Consider the following 13,567-nt stretch of genomic DNA (forward strand, 5'->3'; position numbering starts at 1 on the left):
ATGAGAAGAGAAGAGAAGAGAAGAAGAGAAGAGAAGAGAAGAGAAGAGAAGAGAAGAGAAGAGAAGAGAAGAGAAGAGAAGAGAAGAGAAGAGAAGAGAAGAGAAGAGAGGCAGTGGTCTCTGCCTGCGGTGTCGGGGTCTTAATAAGTGATTGGCCGGACACAATAGTCAGCGGTGAAAGGGTCAGCGCTCCGGGCAGCTGCGCGTCACAATAGGATCCTCATGGCCTAAACCATCAAAGCACACAGCTTTAGATAATAGCAGCGGCCAACGGCAGGCTCTTAACCCATAACTCAAACCGCCGCACAAAAGATCTGAGATAAATCACACCATTCACTTTCTCTGGCTTTGACAGGCTGTAAATATGCTGCAGTCTCCATGGAGTTTGACTAAATGCTGCTTAAAAAAAATCCCAATCGGTTTGATTTTTACCTCTCTCCCCGTCTTTGGTGGGTTGAGAGACTCCTGAGACTCAGAGTGAAAAGCCACTTTCTTCCACAGCTAATGATCTGTAGTTGTTGAATTTGGTAAATGTTGGTCAAATTGCATCCATCAAGCTGAGATTCTCCAGAAGCTGTGGAATGCAGCATCATTTTTTAAATGAATCTAACAACCAGGCCAACATGGTGATCTGATCTGAGTCTGCACAACTCCAGATAAAAATGTCCACACGTGTTCCTCGCTTATTCATTTCGAACCAAATGAATGCAGAAAATGTGACAAAAGTCCTAAGATTCCACCTGCTAATAACAAACACAAACAGTGATCTCAACACAAATGCATTCTCTCTGTTCAGCATGACTTTACGTCAAACCCAAAACTCAGCATTCTGAATGAGATCCTTTACGTATCTTCCCTAGAAATGATTGCAGTGAAATGAATCTACTACTTCTCAGACGTTTGCCCATGTATAAAACACATATAAACTCAAACACTTGTCATTCAGTTCTCACAAGACCAAATGACCCACTATGCCATCCGCATTTCCTAGCTCTATCAACAGCTGACCCGTTTCTTTCAGTTGTCCCTCCTAAAGAACGTCAAGAGAAACACAGCGATGAGATATTCCTGAGGAAAGGCCTGTTTGGAAGAGAGTAAAGCGTTATGAGCTGAAGATCCGCGGGCCAGAGAGACAGATGTTCTTACGTCCTCCTCTACGAGCTGCTGCTGCTGCTGTTCTCTCTCCGCTCCTCAACTTCTTCTGTTCCATCCTCACGCTGTCCCTCACATTTTGTGTCCCTTCTTTGGATTCCCCTCCTCTTTCCCCCCCTTCCTCCCTCCTAACCTCCTTTTCTTCTGTCCCCCTCATTTTATGCAGGACTGGGGTTTCCTAAGAGACTGGAGCTCAATGGAGAAAATCTCCAGCGACACAATGAAGCGGGCGAGAGAGAAAGAGAGAGGGAGGAGGCCGCGCTGGAGCGACGGAGATACAGATGCAGGTCGGGATTCGGAAATCTAGAGCCCAACGAGTCCCGCGCTGCGATTTTGTCAGGGTTTGGAGAATTCGAAGTCAGTGCGTTAGAATAAAGCGTTCAGAAGCACATCGCTGTGCAGAGAACAGGAGCTGGAGTTCTCACGGCGTCTTGTCTGTTGTCCTGTTTACTCAATACGAGGGTCAAAGGGCGGCTAATTTCTCTGTAAAGACTGGAAGTGTGTGTTTGGACAGCACAAGCTTTTTTACAGCAGCCCTCAAGGGCCATAAACCAAGAAAGTGCTTACACTAAACCTGATTTACTCTCTGTGTTTGGGACTGTAGTCACGATTAAGGGGGGGGTTAAGAGCGAATCATGATCCACGCGAGTACATGAACTGAAGCGCTTCTAGCTGCTGTCGTATCAGAGCAACAGGTTGAAGAGCACCTTCCTGTTCCTGAGCAAGCTGGTGTAAGTCAGTGAAACGGTGTTCATGCTGAGGTCTGAATGCACATTCAGTACTTACACTGTCGAAGCACTGATGCTTTGCTTGTTCACTATGTTTCTAGCTTTAGAATGGCCTCACCTGATTTGTTGCTTTTACATTTTGGACATACAAATAATAAAGTCTCAATATACATTCTGGCATCTTTCAACTAAAGACAGGGTTTATTTAGCCTCAGTCATGTACAGTCGTGGCCAAAAGTTTTGAGAATGACACAAATATTAGTTTTCACAAAGTTTGCTGCTAAACTGCTTTTAGATCTTTGTTTCAGTTGTTTCTGTGATGTACTGAAATATAATTACAAGCACTTCATACGTTTCAAAGGCTTTTATCGACAATAACATGACATTTATGCAAAGAGTCAGTATTTGCAGTGTTGGCCCTTCTTTTTCAGGACCTCTGCAATTCGACTGGGCATGCTCTCAATCAACTTCTGGGCCAAATCCTGACTGATAGCAACCCATTCTTTCATAATACCTTCTTGGAGTTTGTCAGAATTAGTGGGTTTTTGTTTGTACACCTGCCTCTTGAGGATTGACCACAAGTTCTCAATGGGATTAAGATCTGGGAAGTTTCCAGGCCATGGACCCAAAATGTCAACGTTTTGGTCCCCGAGCCACTTAGCTATCACTTTTGCCTTATGGCACGGTGCTCCATCGTGCTGGAAAATGCATTGTTCTTCACCAAACTGTTGTTGGATTGTTGGAAGAAGTTGCTGTTGGAGGGTGTTTTGGTACCATTCTTTATTCATGGCTGTGTTTTTGGCCAAAATTGTGAGTGAGCGCACTCCCTTGGATGAGAAGCAACCCCACACATGAATGGTCTCAGGATCCTTCTCAGGTCTGATGGTAGCACTCACCTTTTCTTCTCCGGACAAGCCTTTTTCAAGATGCCCCAAACAATCGGAAAGAGGCTTCATCGGAGAATATGACTTTGCCCCAGTCCTCAGCAGTCCATTCGCCATACTTTTTGCAGAAGATCAATCTGTCCCTGATGTTTTTTTTGGAGAGAAGTGGCTTCTTTGCTGCCCTTCTTGACACCAGGCCATCTTCCAAAGTCTTGGCCTCACTGTGTGTTCAGATGCGCTCACACCTGCCTGCTGCCATTCCTGAGCAAGCTCTGCACTGGTGGCACTCCGATCCCGCAGCTCAATCCTCTTTAGGAGACCATCCTGGTGCTTGCTGGACTTTCTTGGACGCCCTGAAGCCTTCTTAACAATGCAGTGGAAAGTTTTTTCGGGATTAAGTTCATTTTCATGGCAAAGAAGGACTATGCAATTCATCTGATCACTCTTCATAACATTCTGGACTATATGCAAATTGCTATTATAAAAACTTAAGCAGCAACTTTTCCAATTTCCAATATTTATGTAATTCTCAAAACTTTTGGCCTCGACTGTACACAGCGCTGGGTGTTTCACATCATAACTGTTAGATCTGTTAGATATGTCCTCTGCATCTATAATTATTCATCAGTGCTCATAATGACAAAAATGACTCATGTATGGCTTTGTTGCTGATTTATTAAATCACTACTATGCTTTCTTGCAAAATATTGAAGAACAAAGCACACTGACCACTAGTAAAAAAAATCGAAGTCAGGTCAAGTAAAATGTATTTGTATAGTGCTTTTCACATAGTTTCAAAGCGGCTTCAAAGAAAATCATACTGTAATGGTTATAATGCTTCAGTGAGTAAGGTTTAGTGCTGCATGATATGATTACATGTGACCCTGGACCACAAAACCAGTCATAAGGGTACATTTTTAGGGGTTCAAGCGTGTAGCACTGAAATCCTATTGTAATTGTTAGAATGGTCAAAGATCTGAACTGATGGTGCAGACCAAATCGTAAGCCGTAGAGACTTGAAACTTGGAGGGATGGTAGTACTCAACACCTCTGACAATGTCACCAAGGCTCACCCCAATCAGCCGAACAGGGGCGCTACAGCGATCAAAAGTATGAAATCGCTCATAAATCCTAAATTATCATTGCAGGCTAAAGAGTCTTATGTCATTTGAATCCTTGGCTCATATCGGACAAAACACAGATTCAATCGTGAGCCTGCGAAATTTTCATGTATTTCGCATTTAGTCCTAGGTTTTTTGCCTGATCGGAACCAAACCAGTGCAGAAAGATTGTCTGGAGATCGAATATCAATAATTATCAAAAAAAGTCTAATTTTAAACTCCCTGTCACAAAGGGATGCCAAAACGGTTGAAAGGGGCAGGACTGCTTTTAGTAAAATGCCTATAACTATGTAAGAGCTCAATCTGAGGACGCAGGACAAAAAAATCATGGAGCTTGGCCAATTGGTGGTGCTTTAAGAGGGAAAAAAACATAAAAATGGCTATACCTACACAACCATTTGTCCTATGATTGTGAAAATCGCTGTGTATGTTCTTGGTCCAAAGTGACACAAGTGTAGGACATTTGCGTATCTCAAAACAACATGGCCGCCATTGGCTGAGAAAGTTTGATTACTTGGTGAGCCTGTTCGACTAATGGCGCCAAAGATCTGTAAGAAATTTGAAAGAAATCAGCCACTGAGGGGCGATATCACATTTTTCAATGGCGTAAATGGTTGTGCATTGTGCGGTTTTTCACACATAGACACAATATTCAAATCATATGACAGAACTCCTCATTCTAGACAACTTTGCCTCTATAACCACTGCTGTTAATCAAATTGTTTATTAAATGATTGAGAAAATTTGCAAACTAGTCCTAGCTTTTTCACTCAATCTGGAAAAACACTGCAGAACAATTCTTTGAACTCTCTAGACCAATAATTATCAAAACAAATGTTTAAATTTACCTTCTGGGAAGCTATAAACAGGGTCATTTAGAAAAGGGGCCTGTTGAATTTACCCTATAAAGCCTAAAGGAAAACTCGAAACTTCACAAAACCTGCTGAGCACACGAGACAGCTGATTCTAAACAAGCATGCAAAGCTTTAAGGAGATCAGACCACAGCTGGAGCTATAACAGACATAAATGTTACAAAACATAATATTTCTATGGTAAATTACCATTATTTGCAAAAAAAGGCTTGCTACATAATGTCTTTTTTCATATGTGCTTAAATGCCTTAAAGCGCTTGAACCCTGGTAATTGCTGCCTGCAGCTATATTTTGAAATCTGAATAAATAAGCGTTCCATTGGTGTATGGTTTGTTAGGATAGGACAGCATTTGGCTGAGATATAACTATTAGAAAATCTGGAATCTGAGGGTGCAAAAAAATCTAAATATTGAGAAAATTGCCCAAAAGTTGTCCAAATGAAGTTCTTAGCAATGCATATTACTAATCAAAAATGGTTGGAAATTTACAAAATATCTTCATGGAGCATGATCTTTACTTAATATCCTAATGATTTTTGGCATAAAAGAAAAATGGATCATTCTGACCCATATGATGTATCCTGAAGATGCTATTGCTACAAATATACCTGTGCTATTTAAGACAGGTGTTGTGCTCCAGGTCACATGTGTGTTTAAAAATGATTTATACTGTGGTACATACAGTACTTTGGTAATATTGACCACCTGTCCGTAGATTAAGCAGGCAACAATACATAAAGCATTTTGTCAAGTTTGTGTTTTGAGTGTTCTACTTCTAGATATCAGTTTGACATGAAGTGAATGTTCTTGACTTGTAGACTCGTAACTGCAGACGCTGCATCTGTGCCAGATCTCGTCGATCACGTGATCAGAGGCGCTGGAGTGGTACGTGACGGTTATTGAGGAGCGTTTGTGCCGATTGTCCACCTCTCCGCTGAATAAAGTTATTTCCACGGCTCCATCCATCTGTTTCCGTGGCAGCGATGGCCCCGGAGTTGCCACGGCGAGGGCCGCACAAAAAGGTGTGGCGTGGGAACGAGTCCAGGGGTCAGGAGTGAGGGTCGAGAGGTCAGGGGTTACAGCCAGCTGGACAGCACAAGAGGAGGCCAGGGTGTGAAAGCTGGAGGCGGAGCCCGCTGGACATTAACATTGAACTGAGGGGCCGCCGTGTGAAAGAAAGGGGCCCGCTGACCACCTCTATGGGAGCCCAGCAGCCTAATGGAGCACAGAGCCTTTAACACACCACTGACTGCTGAGAAACTCCAGAGCTGTGTGTGTGTGTGAGAGAGAGAGAGTCAAATCAGGAAAAGATATTCAATAAAAACATAAATCACTAGGTGCTGAAATTTCTGAAAATGTTTGCATTTTAGCACTTTATTCAGATTAAGCTGGTTAAAAAGTTGCAGTATTTGTGTCAGTATTATGGCCTCAGCTCTCATTAGATGTGATTGTCCCGCAGCTGGTGTCACTACATTTGCATTTCTCTCACACATCACTGATTTGAACTTTCAACGGCTCTTACATTGGATTACATAACGCCACACGCTGGATCTTTGTAAATAAAACATAACATACTGATAAAATATGCCTTTGTTATTGTTATTTTTAGATATGGCATTTTTAAAAATGTTGCATTATATGATTCAACAAACTGTTACACGGCTCACAAATCAAATGAAAGCTTATTCTGTCCATTGTCCAAAAACACCTTATGCACTGCATGAGGTGAAAAATTCATAAATCATAAATCAAATATCGAAAAATTCATAAATCAAGAAAGATTTTCTAGATGAGTAAAAATGATTGAAATGAAGTCAAAAATTAAGTGCGTTTTTGCTGGAAACATGCTAAATAATCTGCCAGTGGGGTAAGCAATAAAATCTTATTTCAAACAGAAAACTAGATTAGTTTTCTTACCCCATTGGCTGATTATTTTGCTTGTTTCCAGCTAAAATGCAGTTTTTGACTTCATTTCAATCATGATTTAAGAATTTTTAGATATTTTGGCTGGAAGCAAGAAAAAAATCGAAGTAAGAAAAGCATTTTTTGCAGTGTGTATATTTTTTCACTATAAAACGTAAACCTTACCCAGCCAAGTGATAGAACCAAGGTTTGACTGCACAATAATATCACACAAACACTCTTTACTTTATAATGTTGAGCTTATAACTGAGTGATAGACTGTATCTCTTTGAGCTATGAAAGATGATAATGCATGAATAAATAGATGTTGTATTTAGTGTGAATGCTGTGGTATCTGTGGTGTCTGGGCTCGATCTGGGTGGCAGTAATAGGATTACAGACGGCCGGCCTCGTCTCACTCCACGGGCTCCCTGCGACACCTTTTGTGCATCTTCAGCAACACTGTTCACAGCTGAATCTCACGGACAAAAGAGCTCCGAGCATCATGGATAATCTACAAATATGCTTAACACCAAAGACAGATATGAACAAAGCGCTGCTGTGACGTCTCAATCGTCTCAGATTTACGGCCACTCGTCCGGAGCTTTGTACCGATTCCTCTAATGGACAGACCTTGTCATGTACCTGTAAAAGCCGACATTCTCATATACTACACATTTTATTAAATTACATTTGCACTTCTACAAACAATCCTTCATATCTTATTGGAGAGAAAATAAAAAGCATGTTGATCTGCCAGTCCTACATGAAACTGATTTTTTGAAAGTAAGCCTTTCATGCAAGAACTTGCATAATGATGCTTTTAACCAGTGTTGGGGAAAGTTACTTTTAAAAGTAATGCATTACAATATTGAGTTACTCTCTAAAAAAGTAACTAATTGCATTATTTAGTTACTTTTTCTGGAAAGTAATGCTTTTTTTTTTTTAATCTGGGATTTAAATAAAAAGTTCTATTTTTGTCAAATGTAAAAGCCTTTTTACTCCAAAAGCCTCAGGCTTAGAGAAAAGTAAATCTCCGTCTGTACAGTAGACCGCAGAAGAACAAATGTCAACTCTTCAGCAATTAAAAAGGGAAACAAATGTTAGATTATCTTGAGTAACTCTTGCTTATTAGTATGGATGAATTGGATCATCGAAGGTCGGCAGCAAAGACATCGGTTCATAAAATGGGATTAAATACATAAAGGATATTTGTATTATTTAACATATTTAATTATTGCAGGTTTGCATTGAATTTCAGTGTTTTTATTCATTTTGAGCAATACTGAATCTGTTTTTTTAGTGAGTGAGATGAATTAATGCATGTTCACATTTATTCTAGAACTAAAGTAACATCTTACTAACGATTTCGCTCAAAACAGGAGAGCTTTTAATCAATAAATGGGGGAAGTAACTGCAGTTACTTATTTGAAAAAGTAACTCAGATATGTTCTTGTCAATTAAAAAGTAAAGTGTTTTTTTCAGACTAGTGAAAAGAAAACATCTAAAAGACACTGTTAAATGTTTCTTTTACAGCACTTTATCTATTTGTGTCAATAGATTTCAATTACAATACATGGTTTTAAAGGCCATGAGTTTTCCTCCTACACTGAGCCATAAATCTCCACTTCAGCAGCACTTACACACACCACACTTTACATTTGTATTCCTGTCTATTTCATGGAGGTTTTTACAGAGGGATTTGTTCATATAGAATTTGCTTGATTATATACATTTAACATTTTATTCCCCTAAAATTGTAACAGTATATTGTTTTCTGTCCATTCCAAGTATTTTCTGAATTATGGAGTGACAATTAATGAGAAAAAAATAAACAATTTTGAAACTGACTTTATCCAGTGTTTAGATTATTGTACTAGAAATTCATGCAAATTAACGCATACTTCATTAAATAATGCCTTGTGTGCATATTAACACCTAACATTTTAATGCAAAAAAATGTTTGCAATTATCAATGTAATCAATCAACTGGGTAAGCAAGATATTATTATTATTATTATTTTTTTTTTTACCCTATTCACCTGCAGTGTTTTGAGACAATATCTTTGTTTATCATGCACTGTTTTGATGAACAACTTTGCAGACTGTTTACATTGAAGGATAGCTATGTTACAAACTACAAAAAACTATGTTTTTCGAGAACCCATATGACTCAAAACCCTTTCATGGTGTCAGTGCTACTATCGGTCCACAAACATTTGCAGTGTTTGTAGCGATTTCTAATTGCTATTCATCATGTTTGGGTTCTGTTGTGGGTTATATCAGCTGTTCATGTGTGCATGGATCCAACATCGCTGGATGACTCTTCAGACATACTGTTTTCAGCAAGCTATGGTTTGGGACACACCTATTCTAATCTCACATATACTATTTACAATGGACAGCATGCACACTGGGACACACAGCGACTCTGTTCACACACTCATAGTGCTCATTTTAGCATGATTTGCTTGTTTCTACTCAGAGATTATTTGCAGCAATGTAACTTCATAGTTGTGATTTAAGATTTTTATGATTTAAGGCGAGACACTGCAGGTGAATAGGGTTAAAAAAAATTAACTAATAGTTATGACCTTACTCACCCAGATTGATTACTTTGATAATTGCAAATATTTTTTGTATTACAAGTTTTCTAAAATGTTAGGTTTAAATATGCAAATGACACATTATTTAATGAAATATGCACTCATTTGTATACATTTCTAGTACAAAAATCTAAACTGGATAAAGTTTCAAAGTTCTTGTTTATTTATTTATTTATTTTTTATTTTTATTTTTATTTATTTTTTTGACATGTTAGAGTCATCTCTAATATGAGTTATTATACAGAGGGGGTTTTGGGTATCTAATTTTGTCACTCCATAATTCAGAAAAAGCTTTGAACAGACAGAAAGTAAAGTGTTATATATAATCAAGCAAATTATATCTGAGCAAATCCCTCTGTAAAAACCTACCTTCAGGATATAAACAGGAATAAAAATGTTTGGTGTGTGTAAGTGCTTCTGAAGTGAACTCAAGAACTCAAGGCCTTTAAACACATGTATTGTGATTGAAATCTAAGGACACAAATAGATAAAGTGCTATAAAAGAAACACTTAACAGTGTCTTTTGGGTGTTTTCTTTCCACTAGTCTGTAAAAACACAAAGCCCAAAATCTCAAACTTGACAGGTGCATGAAAAAACAATATTTTTGCCTGCAGTCTCCCCTTAATAATAAAAAAAAATTATGATGACTTATGATTTTCACCTGGCAGATCATAAAAAGGGCTAAATAATCCCATAGTGCCACCTTTAAAGGAGTAGTTCACTTTCAGAACAAAAATGTACAGATAATGTACTCACCCCCTTGTCATCCAAGATGTTCATGTCTTTCTTTCTTCAGTCGTAAAGAAATGGTGTTTTTTGAGGAAAACATTTCAGGATTTCTCTCCATATAGTGGACTTCTATGGTGCCCTGAGTTTGAACTTCCAAAATGCAGCTTCAAAGAGCTCTAAATGATTCCAGCCGAGGAAAAAAGGGTCTTATCTAGCGAAACGATGGGTTATTTTCTAAAAAAAAAAAAAAAAAAACAATTACAATTTATATACTTTTTAATCTCAAATTCTCGTCTCGTCTAGCTCGGCAAGACAAGCATTTGAGATTAAAAAGTATATAAGCTGTAAATGTTTTTTGAAAATAATCGATCGTTCCGCTAGATAAGACCCTTCTTCCTCAGCTGGGATCATTTAGAGCTCTTTGAAGCTGCATTTAAACTGCATTTTGGAAGTTCAAACTCGGGGCACCATAGAAGTCCACTATATGGAGAGAAATCCTCAAATGTTTTCCTCCAAAAACACCATTTCTTTACGACTGAAGAAAGAAAGACATTATCTGTAAATTCTTGTTCTGAAAGTGAACTACTCCTTTAAGTTTATGAGTTATAAACTCTTTAAACTAAAGTCTAAAGTTTTTCAGCATGGAGCCTCTGCTCTGTAGGCATCAGTCTCTTCTGTGTTGTTTTAACCTTGACACTGTATTCCAGCTCAGACAAACACTGACAGAAGAGCATTTAGGAGCATTCAGATTAAACTAAAGAACATTTATTGGATTGGTTTGCGGCTGACGCGGGTGGCCCGACTGGACAGACACAAACACACACAATCCAGATCATCAGCCCACGGGTGAGAGCCGAAAAGAGCGTGTGATTATGAGCAAACACACACGCAGAGAGAGACGGACTTGAACTCTCCGCTGATGGTGAGGAGGCGAGGGGTGAGCGGGTCGAGGGCGGCTGCGGGGTCACGGGGGTCGGGGGAGAGCGGGACGGCCCGCCGCATTTCGAGGGCAGATGCGCAATATGCAGATGGCTGTAATCGAATGGAGTGATTTTGAATCGCGCTCAGATTAGCATCGGGACAATGGCGTCTCCCGTCTGTGGCTCTGGGGTCAGAGGAGACCAGCTCTGAACTTGAAGGAGAAGATCGTTCTGAAAAAACAGGCAGACTGGACACCGGGATGATTGATTGGACGTGTCTGTCACTTATTACAAAAGTCTAGAGGAGCGTTTGACTGTGGGAGACAGATGAGGCTGTGCTTCAGTGCACACTCTCTGTTCTCCACACACACTGACCAAACTCACAAATAAACCGAATCTGATTCCAGCTGATGTTTCTAAGCTTCTCCACCAAAACAGACAGGCTATAAGTCGAAACTTTTGTTCTGAGTGATTATAGCAGCTGTTAAACCGTTCTGTCGCAAACTGTTGTGCACATTTATACATTTCAGCATAAAGAGCAATGCAGTGCAATGTTATTCCATTGCTTTAGTGAGACGGAAGTAGACAGCAGCAGCATTTCTCCAGACCAGATTACAAAACAAAAGTGGTGTGTTAAACTCTGGAGATCTTTATTTATATATATACACACACACACACACACACACACACACACACACATGTTTGTTTTTGTGAATTGTGGGGACATTCCATAGACGTAATGGTTTTTATACTGTACAAACGATATTTGCTATCACCCTACACCTTCCCTACACCTAAACCTAGCCCTCACAGGAGACTGTGCATATCTTTACATTCTCAAAAAAACGTATTCTGTATGATTTATAAGCCTTTTGAAAAGTGGGGACATGGGCAATGTTCTCATAAGTCACCCTCTCCTTGTAATACCTATGTCATACCCATGTTATTACACCAATTTGTGTCCTGATATGTCACAAAAACAAACACACACACACACACACACACACACACACACACACTCTGCTGCTCAAAAGTCTGGGATCAGTAAGATTTTTAATGTTTTTTTAAAGAAGTCTCTAATGCTCATCAAGGCTGTGTTTATATGATCATAAATACAGAAAAAACTCTACAATCGCAAAATATTATTTCAATCTAAAACTGTGAATATATATTAAAATGTAATTTATTGCTGAGATGCCAAGCTGAATTTTCAGCATCATTACTGCAGTCTTCAGTGTCACATGATCCTTCAGAAATCATTCTAATATACTGATTTATCATTACAATTATCAATGCTGAAAACAGTTGTGTTGATTGATATTTAGTTGGAACCTGTGATTCTTTTTTTCAGGATTCTTTGATCAATAAAAGGCTAAAAACAACAGCATTTATTTAAAATAGAAAGATTTTCCAACAGGATACACTACCGTTCGAAAGTTTGGGGTCAGTACATTTTATTCTTTCTTTTTTGAAAGAAAATAACTCTTTTATTCAGCAAGTGATAGCATAGATTTACAATGTTAGAAAAGATTCATATGTTGAATAAATGCCGTTCTTTTTAACTTGTTGTTCATCAAAGAATTCTAAAAAAATCACAGGTTCCAAAAAAAAAATATGTTTCCAACATTGATAATTCTAATAATAAATCAGCATATTAGAATGATTTCTGAAGGATCATGTGACACTGAAGACTGGAGGAACAGCTGAAGGAAATTCAGCTTTGCATCACAGGAATAAATTCTATTTAAAAGTATATTAAAATAAAATTAAAAAAACATTATTTTATATTGTAACGACTGATCTCAAACTTTTGAACAGCATATATATTTACATATATAGGTCTATTTTGTCAGTAATCTCTTTCAAGCCTCCAGACTCTGTTATAAAAACACACCTCCTTTCCTATTCAAATTAAATATCCTTAACTAAACAAATTATTTCCCATAAATTGAAATTCTTCAATTCTTCAAAAGTCCAAAGGTCTGTGGTGGGAGAGGCCAAAAATGTCTGCGTAGTTTAAGTGGTCACAGTTCTTCTTAATGTAATGTGATTTGGTTTCATTTTTTAATACTTTTACAATGTTTTTCTTTCTTCCTATATTAGTTGTCATGGTTATTCATTGTTGCTAATTAGCACAGCTGTTTGTATTTGAGTTTGTTATCTTGTATATAATGCCCTCACCTCCTTCAGTCCATTGATTGCTGAAGCTAATGAATCGAAACTTACTGTAAAGTGTTATGCTACCATTATAATATCTAGTACATTTTATTTGTGTATTGGTATTAGATGTGTTTCACAAAGTTTTTTTTTTTTTTTTTTTTTTGTGGGGAAACACACACCTAACTCTACCAAGATATGAATCTCTTGTTTGTGTAAAGGCCAGATGATGGTCTGATCGAGAGATCGTTCAAACATCATCAGTTTATATCTGCAGAACAGACACAAAAATATCATCAAAAACTAGCAGACTAGTGGAAAGAAAACATCCAAAAGACACTGTTAAGTCTTTCTTTTATAGCACTTTCAATTACAATCCATATTTTTAAAGGTCATGAGTTTTTTCTCCTACACTGAGCCATAAATCTCCACTTTACATTTGTATTCCTGTCTGTATCCTCACGATTTTTTACAGAGGGATTTGTTCATATATAA

The sequence above is a fragment of the Garra rufa genome, chromosome 7 (assembly GCF_049309525.1).
Source record: "Garra rufa chromosome 7, GarRuf1.0, whole genome shotgun sequence".
In the NCBI taxonomy this organism is placed as follows: domain Eukaryota; kingdom Metazoa; phylum Chordata; class Actinopteri; order Cypriniformes; family Cyprinidae; genus Garra; species Garra rufa.